Source organism: Cnephaeus nilssonii (assembly GCF_951640355.1).
Source record: "Cnephaeus nilssonii genome assembly, chromosome: 3".
Classification (NCBI taxonomy): Eukaryota; Metazoa; Chordata; class Mammalia; order Chiroptera; family Vespertilionidae; genus Cnephaeus; species Cnephaeus nilssonii.
Window position 1 is genome coordinate 45,627,691 of NC_137074.1, and position 21,455 is coordinate 45,649,145.

Below are 21,455 nucleotides of genomic sequence, written 5' to 3' on the forward strand. Positions count from 1 at the left end.
TATATTAGCCTGGAATGGAATCAGAAATAATTTAAGCTCTGAGACATAAGGAGTCATTTCTGAGATGAGGGTAAATGATAGGCAAGCCAGCGCCTTTTCTTAGGATATAATTGGAACCATGCTGCTGTTTCTGATCTTTGGGGAATATTTGGGAGTTTGTTTTTGGCCAAGACATTGCCAGTCTCTAGAACACAGATTCCATATCTATCAAAACAGAAAGTTGGACGTGATGAACTGGACTTTGTAGACCATTCAGGTCTGAACTCTATGAGTTCATGATTTTAGGTTGTGTCCCATGTTTAAGATGACCTGGAAAAAAAACAAAAAGGAAGGCCTTGCTGAGTCACTACCTGCGTCACCTGCTTTGTTCTAGCTGGGAAGTAGGGCAAAGCTTGGCAGACATGAAAATGTGGTTGACTTCAGGTGGGTGCTCTGCATGAGTCCCAGTTGTAGACATCTGTCTTGGAAGGGGTCTGTGGGAGGGTTGACAGTCATAGGAGGAGAAGGGCATATTTGTGGTCCCAAGTGTTACAGGCAAGGAGTGGTGATTGATAGGAGAAGAAGACATTTGGGGGTGGGTGGCTGGTGAAGGAAACACAGCTGGGGACTGGTAGAAAAAGGGAGAAGCAGGCATTTATTGGCTGCTTATTTTGTATGGACAAATATTATTTTTTAAACTTCTCCAAAACACATTAAAATAGGTGTTATTATTTGGATTTTAAGAATGAATAAATTAATTAGAGAAGGTTAGTTATTTTGTCCATGGTTAGGTTGCTGGTGGCTGAGGGTGGAGGGAGTCAGTGTTGGGTCTGACTCCAAATCCCCTTTTCTTTTAAAAGTCAAGTATGTGTGCTGTGTTCTGGGTGCTGGGGATGTAGTGGTGGTGAAGTAGAAAGGTAAAGTCAGGACCTCATATTTGCAGTCTACGAAGCAAGACAGAGAACAAAGTAAACAAACCCACACTCTCAGAGGGTGGAAAGTGCTACCCTAGAGAAGACAGCAGCATCAGGGAATAGCAAGTGGCAGGGTTATACGGTGTGTTTTACATCCTACTCCATATGCTGGTGTGTAAATGAGGCGAGCTGACTCGAGGACACCAGACAACTCTGGATTGCTATTCTCGAGGCTAGAATTTAGCCCTGGCCATGATGAAAACCAACTGTGCTACTGGGAGTAGTCACCTCCCTATCATTAATGTCCAGGAAAGTAAATGCTGTCCTTCCCACTTCACTGGATGGGGAGGGAAGAGGGAGTGAATCATTTGGGTGTGCAGCTGTTTTTAAAGCCTCAGTAGGTTATAAAAATACAAGAAGGTTTTTATTTTAACAGCTTTGGTTAACTTTTAAAGGGATAAGTTCTTATACTTAACTACTGCATTTTGTGTGCTGTGGGGAAACATCTTTCCATACTCCTAGACCACAATGAGGACCTCCCTGTGCGTGCCCGTCCCCCCACCCCCACTTCCATAACAATCTCTGGAGAATTTGGATTGCACTTGTCATCACTGAGAGAACATTGAATGTGTGGCGCAAAGGGCTGGCCTCTAGGTCCTGTCATTGGAAGGGGGTGAGGATGGACTAGAGGGGCAGCTGCTGGGGTCAGAAAGATGGATTGAATAGCTGTGGGAGGTAGGAGTCAAACTGGGTTTGACTTTAAATTTACACACAGTGGGGCAGTTGGGCAGCAAATACTTATTGAAAGCCTATCATGTGCTAGGTCATGGCTGAGAAGGGAGGATAGGAGACACTGAGAATTAATTCAGCATTTGCCGTGAGCTTGCCCTGGGTGGAGAGACTGGGATACTGAGAAGCTGTGTGCTCTGGCCCTCAAAGAACATCCTACCCAGTAATGAATATCTGTCCTGTTCCAAAAAGTAGGCATATCAATTATTCATGTAGACAGAGGTGATATTTAAATGTGTATAATACCCTGTCATGAAGGGGCACCAGCTTTGCCAGGGAGAACCTTTTCATTGTTGGATTGTGGGGAGGTTCAGGGGGTCCTAATGGAAGGACTTGGGAAATTGGGGTGGTGTGAAGACACTTGGGGCCTTGGAAGAGAAGCTGTTTACCAATGGTCAAGGACATATTTAAGTATTTTAGCAATCCCTGTTTCATACCTCTGTGTTCTGGCATATATGAACCTTATATGTGGTTATTCATGCATGTGAGCACAATGGTACCATTGAAAGAGCAAGGGAGAAAGGGAGATCACATCCATATTACCCATCCCACAAGGGAAGGGAAAAGATCCCGAGTGGGGCAAGCAGGCAACTTTTACTTTTATTTTAAATTAGAGGCCCAGTGCACAAATTCGTGCACGGGATCCCTCAGGCTGGCCAGCAATCGGGGCCAATCGGGGCGTCTCGCCCAGTCCGGGGGAGGGACCGCAGGATGTTGGCCAGCTGGGATGGTTGGCTGTGGGAGTGCACTGACCACCAGGGGGAAGATCCTGCATTAAGCGTCTGCCCCCTGGTGGTCAGTGTGTGTCATAGCTACCAGTCGACTGGTTGTTCGGTTGACTGGTCATAACGGTCACTTAGGCTTTTATATATGTAGATAACTGCAATGTGCCAGGTGTTAGGCAGTTTGTTATTATTGTCTCTAATCTCCTAGTAACCCCATGAGGTAGGAAGTTGTATTCTTCCCTCACCCTGCAGATGAAGAAATCAGAGCTCAGGATGTGACTTGCACAGTGTCACACAATGGCAGGGACAGGATTGATCTTGGGTTTATCTTACTGCAAAGCCTGAACATTCCATATCTATACTATGTTCCCTCTATATCCCATGAGTTTAGTTACAACCACAAGGAGCAGGGTACTTTCCTTGCACAGAAGTGCAGCTTGTAACAAAAACAGGAGGCATCAGTATCCTTTTCTGGAAAATGGGGACCAGAGTCCTTGCTCCACGTGTTGGCAGGACTCAGGAAGCTTCAGTGCCTTCCAGTCCCTTCAGCAAGGCTATATGTGGGGAGGTGGCTGCTTCAGTCTGTCTGTCTTGAGCCTTTGACTTGACTTTCAGACTCATGAGGCCATCCTGGTGGTTACAGAAAATGTGCTGATCACATGGATGCTGGGTATTTCTGGTCTGTGACAGGACTTTCTCAGAGTAAATCAATACCATGGTTCCCATTGTGATTTGGCTTCTCATGTAACTTGATTTTAGGGAGAGACTGTGTCAGTCATGCTGAGAACAGAGTGTCTGTGTGCCCTTCGTATTTCTTACTGGATGTGCATGTTTGTGTTTTGGTTCTCCTCCCCCAACAATAAACACAGGGAAGACAAACAAAATCAAGTGAGAGGCAGTGTAGCGTGGTAGTTAACAGCACAGACCTTGAGCCAGATTGCCTAGATTCAATTCCCGGCTCTGCCACTGTCTAGCTCTGTGTCTATTTGTGCCTCAGTTTCCTCATCTGTATAATGGGGTTAATGATAAATGTACCTATTTCATAAGCACTGTTGGAAAAGTTAAATGAATTAATATTTGTAAAGTGCTTACAAAATTGCCGAGCATATAACAAGTGCCCTATGAGTGTTTGTTAAACAGCAGCAGCAACGTGTTCTACATTGGCCCTGCCTTCTGCTGCTATTTAAGGTATTACATGCTGTCATATGTTAGAGCATTCTGGTTTTTCTTCAAGACCTAACCAGTGGAGGCACAGTCTGACTTCTCTTGTGTGTGGTCAGGTACTGAGGGGTGACATGTTCATGTGCTTGGTGTGGTGGAGACTGGTCATGTTCCCTCTTTGCCACATGAACTTCACTCTGAAAAATATGTGGCTGAGGAATGCCAAGTGCAGTAATAACTTATCTTTTGCTAGAAGAACAGAGATGACCTGGCCAGCGTGATTAAGTGGTTGAGTATTGGCCTGTGAACCAGGAGGTCATGGTTTGATTCCTGGTCAGGGCACATGCCTGGGTTGTGGGTTCCATCCCCAGTGTGGGGCGTGTAGAAAGCAGCCAATCAATGATTCTCATTCATCATTGATGTTTCTAGCTCCCTCTCTCCCTTCATCTCTGAAAAACAAACAAACAAACAACCCCCACAGAGTTTGGAGTAAAGAAAATTTGCAGCTGAGTTTATCTATTTTTAAATTTCTTCCTGGTGTTGTAGCCTGCAGCTTGTGTATCCATAGTTTTACCTGGTTGGGTCAGTAGGTGGGTACTTTTTAATTTGGGTTTAATATGGCTCACATAAAAAGAAACAACCGAAGGTTTGGTTTCTGACCAATAAGGTTTAAGGCTCTGCTGTACCACTCATGTATCTTGTCCCCGTGGGCAAGGATGCTGGCCCCCAATCTCTGGGCATCTACATACTCTTCTTATTCTTTTTCTTTCTTCCTTGCCCAAATTAGGGTGCTGGATGGTCATATGTGCTCCTTTATCTCTGGTATCTTAGCTGCAGTTTTGAAAGAGGTTTTTAAATATCAGATCTATTGGTAGTGACTCTGATCAGCAAAATAAATGAATTGATCATCTTAATTTTTTCTCTCCACTTGGCAATTGTGCCCCTAGAAAGTTCTTATTTCAGCTTCAGACCTTCCTAATCCCCAAAGTGTTTCTGTGTATCCTGCTCAAAAAGTGTAATGGAACTAAATAATCATTACCATTGTGTGGAGTGGAGAAGATTTTAACTTATTAAAAATTTTTAAAAATATGTTTTTATTGATTTCCGAGAGGGAGGGAAAGGGAAAGAGGAATAGAAACATCAATGATGACAGAGAATCATTGATTGCCTGCCTCCTGCATGCTCCCTACTGGGGATGGAGCCACAACCCAGGCATGTGTCCTGACGGGGAATCAAACTGTGACCTCCTGGTTCATAGGTCCACGCTCAACACCTGAGCCACACAGGCCAGGCTCAAATTTTAAATGTTGTCTATCCAGTACAGAACATTTCCTGTGTCCCATCTGTAGAAAGGCTATTGAGCCCTCAATCATACTATCTCGTAGACTGGTTCATGTCCTGCCCCAGCACTTTTTAATCTCTATAAGGGAGCTTTATCCAGTTCTACAAGCACTGGAGTGCATCGACTCAGGGGAAACCTTGTTGTTTTCCTTAGGAAAATCAGAGTGACTATATTAGTATCTTCTGTGGTTCTTGAAGGGCGAAGGGAAGAATAGTGATGTTGGAAATTAAAATACTAATGTTTAATGCAGCCATGACGAGTTTTATTTGTTTATGTATGTGTGCATGTAGACATGATTAATGTTTAAAATATTATAAGCTTGTATGGTATATATTCATACCATGGGGAAACTTTTGGGTGATCCCTGATTGCTGTATAATACTCTGAGTTTTACAATGAGTCTATGAGACATGTAGAGTTGGGGTTATGTTTCTATGGTAGGGAACGTCGAGGCTCAGAGAAGTAACATGGCCTGCTTGAGATCCAAATGAGTGTTATGTCTTTTGACTGGTGCTTGATAGAAAATTAGAGAGACTGACATTGTTTGTGATTTTTGAAGGAAGATAAGATGTTTGGAAGGAATGGAAGTTATGCTATTTATATTAAGCCATATCAGCGATTTTCAACCTGTGTGCCATGACACACTGGTGTGCTGCAAGAATTTTTAAAACATGCAATACCTGACTATTTAGTCGGGGCACTAACCTCTTTTCCCTTAGATTGTCAAATAAAATGACAACAACCAACACAACAATAGCCATCCGTTGCGCATGAATCAACATTATACCTATTTTTATTGTCAGATTGGCAAATGATACAATATATTTTTTGGTGTGCTGCAGAATTTTAGTAATTAGTTTATGTGTGCCATGAGATGAAAACGGTTGGAAATCGCTTAGCTATATACGGTGGCTCCATTGACAATATGACCCAAGATTGGCAGTTTACAGTGTAGTTGATATAGGGAAAGAAGCCATGGAGAGTTCATTAATTTTCTCAATGGAAGGACAACCCATCTATCCATCCATCCATCCATTGCCTATCCATTCATTTCATCATATTAAAAAAGATATACAGTGTGCCATCTTCATGCTGAGCCCTGAGTCATCAAAGTTAAATTAGATGAGTGACTGTTGAGGATGTAAAATGTAGCCAGTTCTAACTGAGATGTACTATAAGTGTAAAGTTCTTATCTGATTTCAAGGGTTCAATACAAAAAATAATGTAAACTATCTTATTGATAAGTTTTATGTTCATTAATTATGAAATGATATTTTGAATATGTTGGGTTAAATAAATTGTTAAACTTAATCTCTCCTGTATTTTTTTTTTTTTTTTAATGTGGCTGTTAGAAAATGACACATGACATTTTGGCTTGAATTCTACTTCCCTTGGGCAGCCCTGTGCTGGAGCTTGTTGTCTGGTAGAGGAAGTGAGATATGAGCCCATATGCCCTCTCTGACAACAGGCTGTCCTGTCCCTCTTCTCTCCTTCTGTGCCTTTACCCTGGTCTACTTCCTCACCTCCTTTTGGCTTCTTAGCCCATTTCCATCTGATGGAAGCTGCTCTCACCCAGATCTGTGGGGGCCAAGATCATTTATTTTGAGTACTGCTCTGATCTGATCTTTGTGGTATTATCACCGTTGACCACTCTTGCTTCCTTGATTCTTCTCCTATCTCTCTGGCCTGTCCTCAAGGTTCCTTCATGGCTCATATTCCTCCTCAGATCCCATAAAGGTCAATATTGCAGAGCTTTGTCCTCTTCCCTCTTTGTTGTTTTTGTGCTCATAACTCCTGTGGGTGGGGTGGGGTGTCCTGAGCTCCAGATCCATGTAGGTAAGTGCCTTTAGGACACACCAATTAGAATTCATAAGTACCTTAGACTCAACTTGTCTCCTGCAAGGTTTGAATAGTTCTCACCTGGCCTTTATTTTATAGTCTCACCCTTCTTCATTCCATTCTCTGTTCTTCTTCTAGAATGATTTCCAAAAAATGCAAATTCATTCTTGCCATATCCCTGTTTTCAAAATTCTTCAAGAATTTCCTCACTCATAGTAAAATCCATTCCTTTGCCTAAACCAGAAGACTCTTCGGCTCCTGTCTCTTTCCATCCTCATCTGACTCATCTCTGAGACAGATCCTGTGCACCAGGAATAAACATGGGATTCTTTGTTGCTTCCATGACATATTCTTCCATTATTGAAACATTGCTCCTTTCCCAATCTTATCAGGATAGCTCCCAGGTGCCTTTAATACTTTTTTTCTCTCACATCACCTCTGCTTAGAATATACCTCTGACCCCTGATATCTTCCCCTCATTTTCAGCTATTTATTGAAGTTGGTTCCATTTCCTGAGGGCAACAGTCATCCCTTCCATTTCTGTATCCTCAAGTCCAAAATAGGTGCACAAGAGATATTTGTTGGGCAAATAATACGGGGTAGAGATAAGGCATTTTGGAATTTGGGGTGGAAATTCTAGCTAGGTAGGGATAGTAGGTAGCTCCAGGAGAAATGGCATTTGAGCTCCCCTTCAAATCTGGTGGCATTGGGTTGTAAGGATGCAGAGAAGAGCCTGGTGGTCATCACCAATGTGCTGTGCTCTACAGGACACAGAGTACCATCATCCCCAGAATAAAACAAGGAGAGAAAGCTCAGGAGTCCCTCTGGCTGGTGCCTGTCTCTGGTCCTGAGCTGGGTTATCTAACGCAGCAGAGCCTGCTTCCCCCATACACAGTTGGCATGGCAGCAGACTCCCCATCCTTCCTGATGAACGGTCCTGGAGGAAAGGAATTCAGAATGTTGCTTGCATTTTACTTCTCCTTCGAAGCTGCTTTTCTGGACAGAAGAGAGGTGACCTCAGCAGCCAGAGACAGAAAGGAGCAAAATGAGTCATCTCAGGCCCTAATGAGGTTCATGAGGGACCCTTCCTGGGACTGAGGGTCAGGTGAGGTTATGCTGTGCCCAGGGTGAGTTTTGCCTGGGGCTCCAGGCAGCACTGGAGCAAAGCTGAGCTAATTTTACCCACAGGAGCTGACTGTGCTGAAGGGCAGGGCTTATGACATTGGCCTTATCATCCTGTGATGCCCAGAGAGCTCCCAAGGTACAGCCCCATTCTGTCTGGGTTGTTTTTCTCCCCCAGTTTAATATATTTTTCCATTAGGTGTGCATATCAGCAGGCAGGATGCTGAAGAGCAAAGAGCTTCAGATTTTGTGGAAGGCAGGCAATGGAGCTGGATTTGGAGCCTGTCTCTGCCCCTTGCTTACTAGGCAGCTGACCTTGGGCAAGTTATATAAATTCTCCAAGTCTCAGTTTCCTCATTATAAAATAGTGCATATGCCTGTGCCCTAAGATTGCTCCTTGGTTTACACACGAGGTGACACTTAGCAAGCACTCACTCTGTGCCAGTCACTGCTATGGCTGCTTTATTCATGGTGATTCATCTAATCCTTTAAACAAACCTATGAAGAAGGTACTATTGCTAACATTGTTTTACAAACAAGGAAATAAGAACAGGAGCAGATATTTCTGGAGGCTGACTCTGTGGGGCTGTGCAGACAGATGGGCTAGGTGTGCAGCCGGCATGCTTTTGAGGTACTGAAGTGTTCAGGGGCAAAGCTGGAAAAGAAAGAGGTCAAGCAAAGAATTCTCAGGAAAGGGCTAGTATTTGCGCTATACCCATGTTTTCTGTGACAGGCTTTAGAATTTATGTTGACCACAAGCTAATTTGTATAGTTCTGATTAGTTTATGACACATACCACTTATATCCCTTAGGTTTGTGTGGCCCATTACAGTAAAGTGAAATACTTTCCTTTCACAGAGGCATGGGAGGGTCCTAGGTATAGACGATGTAAGTCTTTACTTGAGGAGATCAATCAGTGGAGGAATGGATGATCAGTTAATTGATCTATTGGCTTTTATTTACTCTCTATCAGGATTAAGTGCAGGAAAGGTGTCTCACACAATTTAAGTGGAAATAGATTAAATCAGGGGAAAAGATTCCAACAAAATTGTTGGGATGGATGGAGCCCTGGGATCCAGGAGGCTACATCTGGAACTACTGAGTTGAAGAATTTACTCCAAAGCCACAACCAGGGATAAAGACGTGGCATTAGGAAGCCACTGTGGAGGCCTCTCAAACTTTTTCTCAGCATCCTAAGAGTTGGTGGCGGGACATTGTATTGCCCAGTAGAACAGCATTTTGACTTGTAGAGTTCTACAAATTTGATTGCCACTAGGAATAGTAGCAGGGTGATTTAGCTCCACATTCACTTTCTAAGTCTCACATGAGTACATCTAATTGCTAGAATCTGATTTACTAGTTTAGAAGGAGCATGGGAAATGTAGCTTTTAGCAGTCTGCTTCTGCCATGCAAGAGGGCACTTTAGAGGGGGAAGGGAGCTCTGATTGAGCCAGTTGAGAGGATGTGTCTGCCACCAACACATTCATTTAAAAATGCCAAAAATTCCATTTTGGGCTTATTACTCCAAAATACTTAATATGCATCATTAATTATATTACTTTAAAATAATCTATATATATAATAGGCTAAGTGACTGACTGTATGTCTGCCTGACCATCCAACCGACTGGCCAGTACATATGATGTGCACTGGCAACTTAAAAATAAATGTTGACTTGTGCATGTGCGATACATATAAAGCTCTCGCTGGTGCTAATTGCATGCATGTGTTTCGATCTGTCATTGTCAATCGTGAATTTGGTTGACACTTCTATTGTAGAGAAAAGGCAAATAGTGATATTAAAATATTTCTAATTAATTTCCTTTCAATGTGCATGAATCCGTGCACTGGATCATTAGTTAGGTATGATAGTCTACTTAATATTTTTTTATTTACATAAAATATATAACATTAATATTCTCAGTATCCTGAAAAAAAACAGGCCATTTATTCAAATTCTGTTTTTGATGTTTTTTAAAAATGTATTTTTTATTGTTGTTAATGCTACAGATATCTCCTATTCCCTCGTTCCCCTCCCCCTTTATTTTTTAAGTTTTGACAACAGTGGTTGACTTGTAGTTTTTTAGTTCAGTTTAATCTTCTACAGGGAGTCATGTCTTGGACAGTTGTTCTGTTTATATAATTTGGTCACAAATGTTTCTTAAATGCTTACTGTAAGCCTGGCTTGGGTCTAGATTTGGCACTTTGGGCAAAGGTCAGTCATGGGTTCTTCCACTGGTATCCCTCACTGGAGAAGGGAATAAGTCAAGTTCATCGTAAGAATAGTACAAGGAAGGTCATGATTGGTGTCCTAGACAGCAGGCTAAGCAAATTCAGAGAAGGGAGATTATTCTGACTGGACTGAGACGCAAGGGAGGTTTCATGCTGAGTGACAGTGGTCAGGTGATTCACCATTGGAGCAGTAAGTAACATCTCTTTAACAGGTATTTATGAATGTGGTAGAGTGTGTTTTTTGTTGTTTTTGTCTCAATGCTGGAGGCCAGACCACCATTGCCATGCAGTGGTCAGAGCCAGTGATGCTAGACATCCTGTAACACATGAGACACTGCGGAAATAACTATCTTTCTTCCAAGAGCAATTTTGTTCCTGTTGAGAACTGCCACTGGCCTAGAAGGATGTATAGGATATCTATATGGGATCTCAGGATGGGGAGGGGAAGTAGGTCAAGTAAGAGAACCTGAGAGACTAAGATTTCAGTCTGAATAAGCAGAGGATGTGTGCTGAGTGGCAGTGGGAAGGAGTTTATAGTGGAATAGTCTCTGTGTTATTCAGAAACTTGAGATATTAGATTAAGCACGTGGACTTACTGTGTTGCCACTGGGAAGCCACTTTAAGTTATTGGTGCAGGGTCCAGCCTTATCTTCTCGCTGTGCATCAGTGGACTTCGGGTGCTTTCTGAATGAATGAATGCCCCAGGCAAGTTGTTTACAGGAAGTGGACTAGTTGGTACCTGAGTTTTGCCAGGTGGGTATCCTGTGATCTTAGGATAACCAACAGTCAACACTTAGACTTAAGGAGAATTCCAGGAAAGGGCTCAGCAGCCTGCTATGCAGATAATGTCTCCACATCCAAACGAAAGTGCTGTGGTCAGACAGCAGTCCTAGTTACCTTCACTATAAAGAGAGAAGCTACTGTCTTAAGGATCTTGAAAAGAGGGTTTCTTTCATTGTCCTCCCTTGTGGAGCCCACAGGCCACAAGGCATGTCAGGTGCATACTGTCCCATCTGCATTAATGCCCTTGCCTCATGAGCTTATTTAAAATTGCCAATCAAACCAGCAATTTGCTGACAAGGTTCATGTGCTGTGACCGTGACTGCAGTTATTCTGGGGGAGCAGCTTGCTGTTCTGCATGGTGATGCTATCACACAGCAGTGTCCTCTGTGTCAGCCTGTAGAGTCCTGGTGGTGTTTTGGCATTAGGGTCAGTGTCCTTCTGATGGGATGGGCTTTGGAGGTTGGGAAGAAAAGTGTGTGTGGGTGTGTGTGGGGGGCTGACCAAACACAAATGTAAGCATTTCCTTGTTAGTTCCTCTGTAAGGTTTCATTTCTGAAATCTTTCAGGAGAGAGAAAGAGGTGTGTAGGTTTGCGGGATTGCCCCAGAGTCGTCATTGTATGTCTCAGAGAAGGACAGTGACTTGCCCAGGACACCTCCTACGGCAGGTTTTCAGGGCACTCTGCTGCTGATGAAGTGTGTCACGTGCACTGGGCTACTGGCTCAGATTCTTACTCTGCCATGAACCCTCAGGTTTCTCATCTGTAGAATGGCTGTCATGGTCAGATGTGGCATTAAACATTCCAAAAGGTGGGGCAATGAAAGCTTTGTTGACTACAAAGAAATACAGAAATATGTCCTTTTATTCCTGATGTTCACTTTTATGGACCAGTAATCATTGGGACCATTTTTAGAAAAAGGATAGAACACTGAAGACTCTGCTGAGTTCACCCCAATCACAGAACCCTTCCGAAGAGTTCACTTCCCCACTGCACAGTGAGGAGACTTTGTGCTCAGATTTGGAGGTACAGCCCTTAGGGAAAGCATGGTCAAATCTTGGAGTTGTGGATACACTCTTGCCTGAAGCCAGGGACTCATGTAGCGATATAAAGTGAGAGTTTGCTGGGAAGATAGGTTGGGGCCCCTCCTGGAAGCCCCTGAGTGCTGGCCCGAGGGCAGCTGCACATTATTTTTTGTGGAGTTCGGAGCACTGGTGAGAAGTCAGCTGGGAAAGCTGTGATGAAATGGGGTAAACCTTGCAGCACCTTCAGGATGTGCAGGAAGCCTGGGGTAAAAGCCAGGCAAGAAACAGGGAATCTTGCAGTTGGAGTGGAGGCCTCAAAATAGGGTGATTCCCAAGTTTTGGGCACATCTTAAGTTTTGGGCACATCCTAAGTGTGTGTGTGTGTGTGTGTGTGTGTGTGTGTGTGTGTGTATGTTTGTTTTTTTTGTAATGGTTCAACTTTTTACTTAAAGTTATAATAAAAATGATAATATTTTATATAAGTATAGAGCTTGGAAGTTTTCAAGAGTTTTCACACCCATCAACTTCTTGGTTTTGCTCATCATCATGGGGAGGTGGAAGATAGGGTTCTTACCCCTATTTCACAAATAGAGAAATCGAGACTCAGAGAGCAGGTGGAATTTCTCAGGCTGCTTAGCTGGTCGATGTGGAAGCTGGGAGGTAGGATGTCACATCTAATACTCTCTTCGGTGCCAATTATCTGGATCAGCAGTTCTCCCAAACTCACTTTCTGTACCTCTATACACCCTTGACTGTGGTGGTTGACATTTTTGGAAGCCCAAATGGCCATGAATTTCAGAGGTCTTAGAGACAAGTTGTAAGATTTTTAAAGATGAGCTATAGGTAATTTGGGACACAAAATGTGTTCGTCCTTCTGGCTCTTTATAGCTGTCTAGGTTTGTTCAAGTTGAAAATGTCCATGAGAGCACGCAACAAACGAGATGGGCCTCTTCACTTATTGAGCATCTCCTTCGCCCTGGATACAGTGCTACATTCTTTTCCATCTATGGACTTAGATACATTTATAGATGGGGCAATTGTAACACAGTATTTACTGTAGCATTCTGCTAAGCATCTTGTGTATACACATATTCCACAACTTAATTCTCATAAAAGCCTAATTCGGTTAGTAACAATATTATTTCCCATTTTATAGACAAGAAAAACTGAGGTTTAGTGAGATTTAAATAACTTGCTTGTGAGAACACAGTTCCTAAATAGACTATAATCTAAGTTTTCTAGTTTGAGAATTCGTTCTTCCCTGTTACACTACATATTGCCCGTCTCACTGATAAAAATGCAGAGCTGCTTATTACGGAGGTATGTCTCAGACCTTGGAGGGTATAGGAATCAGAGCCAGAAGGTGCTATGAAGACCTCAGAAGGCTGGAGGTTTTCAAGCTCTGCTCCTTGAGCCTGGGAGACTCCAGTAGTGGCTTTGGGGTTGGGCTGGGTGATGGGTGGGGGAGATGACAAATGATGAGAGAATAGCAGGGAAGGGGACTTTTGGAGCCCAGGCTGAGCGGACCTGCTGTTATTTACAAGCTGAACATCTGCAAAGCATATCATTGAAAAGAAAAGCTCTGTTGTTTGGGAAAGTTTGAAACTCATTGTTCTAGACTCGTTCATCTTTTTACTACAACGAAAGTGACTTGGTAAAGGTCACAGTTGTGAGGGGTCCTGGAACTTTTCCCATTTTTATAGGATATGTGCATTCTGTGCACCTCACTCTGAGGCCTCGGGAGCATCTGGCTGCAGGTTCAAGGGACAGGCAGCCTCTGAGAAGCTTCCGTCAGAAGCTTCAGGTTACCCCATGTGCACGATACTTGACCTTTATCTTTCAGCTTGGCTATGTCTCCCCTTTGGACCTTGGGAACCTCACTGAGATTAGTTTCCTGGCCCAACCTTCAAACACATTGTCTAACTGAATACCTGTGCTTATTAAATGTTCGCTGTGTACACAGTGCCGGGAATACAGGCAGGGTTTCTGATGTCACGGGTCTGGTGAGGAGACAGAAACAAATAAAAACTTTTGTCAAATGTTTTTGGACATGGTTATGTTTGTTATATATGATCATCATGTGTGATAGTTACACGAGGATGATTTCATCTCCAATAATTGGAATAGAGAGAATGGCTGGGCAATGGGAAAGGTTAGGGGTTGCTTGCCCTGTGAGTTAGTTAATTCTGGCCTTTCCACATACTCTCTCTGGAATTGGCCAGTTTACTTTTCCTTTAAGTCTTCCTTTCTCATCTGTAATGTGGGAATGAGACTGGTCAGCTCACTGGATTGTTGATGGGATTAAATGGCATAATGTATGCAACCTGCTTAGTATAATGCTCAGCCCAGAATAAACACTCATTAAATTTTAGTTGTTATTGTTATAATTAGAATTTTGTGTCTCAAAAAACAAAACAAAACAAAACAAAACAAAACCCACACTCTACTTCTAGAAATATACTCTAATAGTGTTAAAAAAAAAAAAAAAAAGACTAACACTTTGGCCCGCAACAATTATGGTATGGGCTTCAGTTGACCTTTCTGAGTTATCTCTGTTTGCATCCGACTGACCACCTCTGCCACTAGTGCTCACACATCTGTATCACAAATTAATTTAGACAGTGCTTTTCTCCAGTGTTCAGCACAGGAAACAGATGACAAAATGCAAAGAAGAAAACAACCATCATTGAGCTGTGTGTTCAACTGCCTTGGGAATGGCTTTCTGGGGAAAATCCAGCCCCTCTATAATGACATTGATGACTTGGATCTTTGCAGAAATTGAAGAGAATCCTGATGAGTAGCGTGTTGGGAGAGGACTGAAGGAAGCCAGACCTGTCCCTGAACTCTCAGATCTTCTCGGGTGCCCTCTGGCTCCCAGGTGACCTGCAGCAGGACCTCTGGTATGTAAATGGGCCTCTTCCCTGCCTTAAGATTTTGTCTCAAATCTTAAGGAGTGGCTGGGAGGTTTTTGTAAAATTTATTTACTATTTTTATTGATTTCAGAGGGGGGAGGGAGAGAGAGATAGAAACATTAATGATGAAAGATAATCATTGATCAGCTGCCCCCTCCTGGGGGTCTAGCCCAAAACCTGCAATGTGCCCTGGCCTGGGAATTGAACTTCGACCTCCCAGTTCATAGGTCGATGCTCAACCACTGAGCCACACCAGCCGAGCTGGGGAGGTTTTTAATGGGTCGAAATTTATCTTTTGTATCTGCAACTTGAAATATCTTGTTCCCTTGAATTCATGCTTGGGAGCTCCCTCAGTGCTCTCTGGTCAGTAGCTCCTTACTGCATGTTTATTTCCCCATGGGCGTATTGCAGAGAGACTGGAGCCTGTGTTTCTAACAACTTCTCCAAGGAAAACACTGCAGGTCACGTTTCCGGAACTGAGACTCTCAGGGATCTCCCAAATGTCCATCTCTATTACTTCCTTTGGGCCTGGCACTTATTTGCTTATAGCTAAAAAGGGAGCGTTTGTCTTGAGCATTCCTGTAGATTTGTATAACTTGGCAGTTGGAAACTTGACAGTTACTGCTGACCTTCAACTGCAAGAGGGAGTAGTATATAGACATAACCTGCAGAACATCAGATTATTGCCCTGTAATTCCAGAGCCTTAATGTTTCTTTGTCTTGAGAATGACCTCACTGCTTTTTGAATTTGTAATGGAATGCACAGTCATTTACAAGTAATCACACAATGATCCCTTATACTTTGTACCGCCTTCCCGCTCGCTCTCCAGAGGGCTTTCACTCACATTATCTCATTTGATCTTCATAACTGCCCTGAGATGTAGACAGAGGGTCTGTGTTAATCTCCAATTTTCAGGCATAGAAACCAAGGTTTGTGAAAGTTAAACTGTTGTTTATAGAGATCATACAGCTACCAGAAGTGCACCTGGAATCTTGAAGAGTCTAACTCCTAAACCAGTGTTCTTTTTGGTACTTACTCTTGCTGTGACCTTGGGAATATACTTAACACCTCTGTGCGACAGTTTCCCTATAACTAAATTAGGTAGAAGACTCCCTCCAGGGGTAACTGCTAGAGCGATTAAATGATACTATCTGGGAAAGCAGTTATTAACCCATAAAGCGTGCTTCCAATGTGAGGCATTATTGCTACTTGTACCTTAAATCTGCCATGAACTGTGACAGAAAAGAAATCTCCCCCCTTTTTGTGAAGACAACACGGTCTAGAATGATGCTGGGGTTGTCAGGGGTCACGAGCAAAATCCCAGCTCCGCGATGGGCAGATTGGCCCTACTGTCCTGCCTGCAGGCCACTGAGAGCACTTGAGTTGGGAAGACGCTCTTTTTTCTACAGAGCTCTCTCTCTTCATGTTCCTTGGAACAGTCTTGCATCTTGGAGACAGTTTTAGATCTGGCAGGACTGGAGAGCAGGAGTGGGGAGCTTTTTCCATGGAGGACAGGAATGTGGCATGGTGATGAGGTAGAGGTAATGAGGAACTGGCCTGGAAGACCTAACTTCTCCCATTTTTCAATGACTGGGATTTAGTAGGGTACATCTTGTGAATCCATAAGGCCAGCAGTATATATGTAGAACAGTAACACTTACTGGAAAACCCCAAAAGGATGGATTTCAAGTGGGCAACAAATGCATTAGGAGCTAGCAGTGTGATATGGTCAGGAAACAGCCAGAGTAACTGAGGGATGAGGTCTTGGATAGCTTCATAGGGAGCCAGCTTTTGTTTCTATATAAGGAAGAACTTTTTATCGGAAAGACAGAGTTTGCAGCTGCAGAAGGTGTTGTGTAGGAGAGGTTCTGCACCTCACTAGAGACCACAGGGATTCATTAATGGGGGGGGAGGGGCATCAGCTCAATGGCTTTTATGGTCTTCCCCTTGTGAGATCCAAGATCCACTGGTTGTCTGTGGTCAAGAGGAAGAGAGGCACACATGCATTAAGGAACGAAGGACCCCTTTGTGGATGTGGAAACTGATCTCTAAATGCTATTTGCAAAATGGATGGTAGAGACTCTATCATTCTGGTTTTCATTCCTATCCCTGTAGCTCTCTCCTTGGTCCTTGGTTTTTAGAATTCCCAGGCCATCCATGGGCAGTTATTTTTCATGGAATATCTCTTTCATCTGTTAAAACGTTCCTGTGGCAATAGTGGAGGGGACTTTGAGATCCTCACAGAATGACAATCTTTCTAGAGAATCACTAGGTCTGATGGCTGGTCTAGTCTTCTGAGTAACAAATGAGGGCCATGTCTTTATCCTCTTCAGGCCTGCCTCTGGGACCTCCTGGGCGTATGGCAGTGGTGAGACTTCTGTGCTGATTTCTGGTTCTGGCATGTGGTGGAAGGTTCTCTGATCCTGTTTTCTTATCTCATTTAACAGTCACTTATATTTGTGCCCATTTATTCAACATGCAACAAATAAGAAATGTCTGCAATCTTTCAGGCGCTTGAGGCATGCTTGCAAAAACAAGTAATAAACATAAATGTGTCAAGACTATTTGTCTAGACCAAGTAGAAGCTGCTTTAGAGCTCATAGTTGGACAATCTTGCGATAGCTACCCAGTTTGTAGGTGAGACCATATAAGCTACAAGAGGAGGACTGATTTGTCCCAGATTTTAAGGAGTGACTGATCTGGGTTTAGGGTTTGGGTCCCCTTGCTCCCTGACCAGTGCTGTTTATTGCTAGAAGATTCTCTTGGGATGAGAACAAGTAGCCTCATGGTGCAGGCCCCAAAGCTAGGAAGTGGGTGGTAATTCTGAAAAAATGGCTCATCTGACCTACAAAAGCCTTTACGGCCAATAGCAGAACAAAATCTTGCTAAGAAATAGAATCACTAGGAAGCCAAGATATGGATTCCTTTCGCTGAGCAGACCCCTCTTTACCCATCCCGCTGTTTCCCCTAGCATCTCTTTTCTCTCTCCTTTCTCCTCCTCTAAATTAGTCTGGAGTTATTTTAGATCACATTCATTCCTGACTGACTTCACTGGTCCAATTTAGTCATTGAACATTACTCAGGAACATCAGATTGGAATTAACCTTACAAGTTAAATTGGGCATTCCACACTCCTATTCCGGACCCCCACCACCCCCGACCCTGAAAGTCTGGTTTTGTTCTGGGTCTTCCCACCTGGTATCCATCCTATGAAGAACTTACACAAAACTAAGTTCCCAGGAGGATTCTCTGCCCAAGAGAGTCAGGGATTGGGCTCCAAGAGTGGGGATTGTTTCAGACTCACTTGTTATTAAAATAACTGCAGATGGATTCTTGGTGACCTCTTCAGGTAAATCACTCCATATACCTCCCCTTACCCTGAATTAATAGAATGACTTCATAAATGTAGTTGTATTCTCCCATGAACCCCATTCCTAAAGTGAGCTTACAGACTTTCAAACTAGTCCCTCCCTTGTTTGGGTGGGGGAGCATGCAGAACAGTTTAGACTCCACTTCTTTTGGGGTTAATCTTTTACTCCGAGTAAGGAATTCTGTCTTAAGTGGGGTATGTTCTTCAAGTGCCAGAGGACAGAAGGGTGATTTTTCTGACATCCTCCAGCCTGCTTCCCCATATATGGAAATGTTTACCCACCACACTGATCTATTGGAAGAGAAGGAGGTGACTCAGGGTTTAGGAGAAGCAGGATTTGAATTCTTGTTTCCAGAAACCAAGTCTCTCCCCTCCCCCACTCCTCCTCCATCCCTCCCCTCCATTCCTTTGCCCCTTGTTCTGGAAGCTGAGAAGAGAATGTCTCAGTGCTGTTCCCCTCTGGCCTTGGGATCACCTCCTTGCAATAGGACTCCGGGTGTGTGAGAGGGAGTGAGAGCCAGCGGAGGGCCAGCTGCCTGTGGGGCCTGATGTCGCGTGAGTACATCATTATTGCCAGAGCGAATGGCATTTCTGCTCCCAGACCCTGGGTTTATAGCCCTGACAGCTGGCTCACTTGCCCGGCGATGGTAATTGTTACGGGAGCACTGTTGCTTTAATTTGGGGTGTGGACAGCTGCTTTCCCAGGGGAGTACTCCTCACAGTAGGATTAGAATGAGGCTCTGCTTGAGAAAAAACTCTATTTGTGTATAGAAAATTTAGAGATATTTTTTTCCCACCTGAGGCCTAGCTTGAATTGGGTAGAAAGGTAATTTGGGAGTGATGTCTGTCTGATTGCTAGGGCTAAAGCAACAAGCCAGAAGGGATGTTTGGGGATACTTGGGCAGGGATAATTTTAGCTTGAAAAGCAGGGCTATGGTTGGACTTATGTAGCATCTGCACAGCACCTACAGTCTGGAAAAATATCTGTTTTGCAGGACATTTGTGTGTTTTTGATGGACTGTCAGAGATGGAAGTACACTTAGAGATTATTTAGTTGATCCGTCTCATTTTACAGCATGATAGTGGGCATGGAGGCCCAAAGTGCACAGCTCTTTTGCCTTGCAGGTACATGGCTAATTAGGTAGGATTAGAACACAGATCTTCTCACTCTGTTCATTCTTCCTCCCACTGCATGTAAGCTATTCATCCAGGCAAAGGCCGAGAACATGCCCATTTTGCAGATGAGGATATCGGGATGCAGAGATGCCAGAATTGCCCATGTTTACTGATCTAATTGGTGAGAAATAGACCATATCCTCCCAGTTCAGCTATCTTTCAATCACGTTACATGGGCTTAGATACCAGAATTTTTTTTTTTTTTTTTTTTTTTTAATTTTACTCCCCTCCCCGACCTCTTGGGTTTCTACTTATCTTTCCTTGCTTTTGATCATGTGAATGCTATTTGAATGTGAGCTGCTACCTTCTGATCTGCTTTGCTGCCTATATCTTTTTCTTTTCTGAAAGAGAATGATAGCTTGTCCAAAAGGTAGAACTAAATAGTGGAGCCCTTTATCCTTTATTTCAATTTTATCTGTGGCAGTGGAAATTGTGAACAGACCTTGAAAGAAGTTGAGCAGGGCTTTCCATCTAAGCCTCTACCGCTATTCTTGAAGCTGCAAGAATTCTGGAGTGTTATTCCCTCACATTCAAAAGTGAACTCTGATTCTGAATAGATTTTAGACACACACACACACACACACACACACACACACACACACACACACACACACACTTTTAGCCTTCTTTGGTACAGTGGCAGCATTCAACAGAGACCAAGAGGTAATTGCCCCATACAGTGCACCAGATACCATAATGAGTAACTCTTTGTGGTCAGTTCAGTTTCCAATCAACTTAGGGTGGGGGTGAAGGCTTGCTCCCATGCAGGGAAGATGATGGAGATGTGTTTTGGGGAAGCACTTTGATGCTAGTGGCATTGTGTGGCAGATTTTAATAGAGCAAGGAAAGTGCTGTGAGACCTACGTTTGTTCTGGTCAGCATTGAAAATAGGGAAAGCAATTTTCTAAGTTGCTCTGAAGCCCTGGGGAGGCAGGACTTGAGCAGATCCCTCAGGTACCTATATGCAACCTCACTTCTCCATAGCCTGTGGCTAGGTGGGGATTGGTGGCCTTGCTCACACATGGAAGTAGGCTGCCTTAAAGCATGAAGGCTTGGGATGTTTTCCTGCTGTAGTGCTGTTGGACAGGGGTACTACAAGGTTAGAGTCGGTAGTACCAATGTGAATGCTACTCCTATTAATAAGAACTGATATAAATTGCTTGCTTCCTGGTGCCAAGCTTGATGCTAAGCACTTGACCTAAATCATATAGGTAGTCAATACTACAGCTACCTATGAGTATATGCTTTATTTTTTTTTATTTTTAATTTTGGTAAAATACACATAATATAGCACTTATATCTTAACCATTTTAAGTGTACAGCTCAGTAGTGTTAAGTACTGTCACATGTTATGCAACCAATATCTCCAGAGCACTTTTCATCTTAAAAAACTGAGACTCTGTTCCCATTGAAACATTAACTACTCATTCTTTCCTCCTGCCACCCCCTGACAACCACTCTTCTACCTTCTCTTTCTCTGAGTTTGACTATGCTAGGTATCTCATATAAGTGGAATCAGTAAGTGCTGATCCTTTAGTGAACTGGCTTATTTCACTCAGAATAATTTACTTAAGGTTCATATTGTAGCATGAATTTCCTTTTTTTAAAGGATAGATAATATTCCCTTGTATGTATATACCTCATTTTTTATACACTTACGTAGGTACTGTATTTTTTTTAACCTCCATTTATAAAGGAAGAACCCAAGTCTTCAAGGAGATAAGCAGATTGCCCAAGGTCATGCCTTCAGTAGTGGGACTGGGATTTGAAACCAACAGTGTGACTTCAGAGTGCTTTCGTTCAGGAGGAAGCAGATAATGGGTTCTCAACTGGAGAGTGGCACCTTTTCACACATTGCTGTGACATTTCAATAGCCAGGTGTCCTAAAGGAATCTCCCCGGATATTTTCTGGTTTTGTATTGGCTTCTGGGAATCTGAGGACCAAATCTGAAACCTGCTTGTAACAAATAGTATGAGACTTATGGCTCCTATTTTTTGTCCCCTTTTTTCATCTTATTTTTCCATCCCCTAGTTTTTTTCACTTAAAAAAAAAAAGATATGAACTATTTGTATCTTTTGTCAGGTACT

At 43.1% G+C, this 21,455-nt stretch overlaps 1 protein-coding gene across 6 annotated transcripts in view; it reads left to right on the forward strand.

Moving 5' to 3' along the window:
• LPP (LIM domain containing preferred translocation partner in lipoma) overlaps nucleotides 1–21,455 on the forward strand; it is a 679,775-nt gene that overhangs the window by 39,060 nt on the left and 619,260 nt on the right. For 4 of the 6 annotated variants that reach the window (XM_079766429.1, XM_079766432.1, XM_079766430.1 and 1 more), the window contains exon 2: nucleotides 14,684–14,808. The gene's annotated coding sequence lies outside the window, so the exon portion shown is untranslated. Of the gene's footprint in view, nucleotides 1–14,683; nucleotides 14,809–15,373; nucleotides 18,747–21,455 lie in introns of those variants that run through there. The other 2 variants (XM_079766431.1, XM_079766434.1) reach the window with 1 other exon arrangement.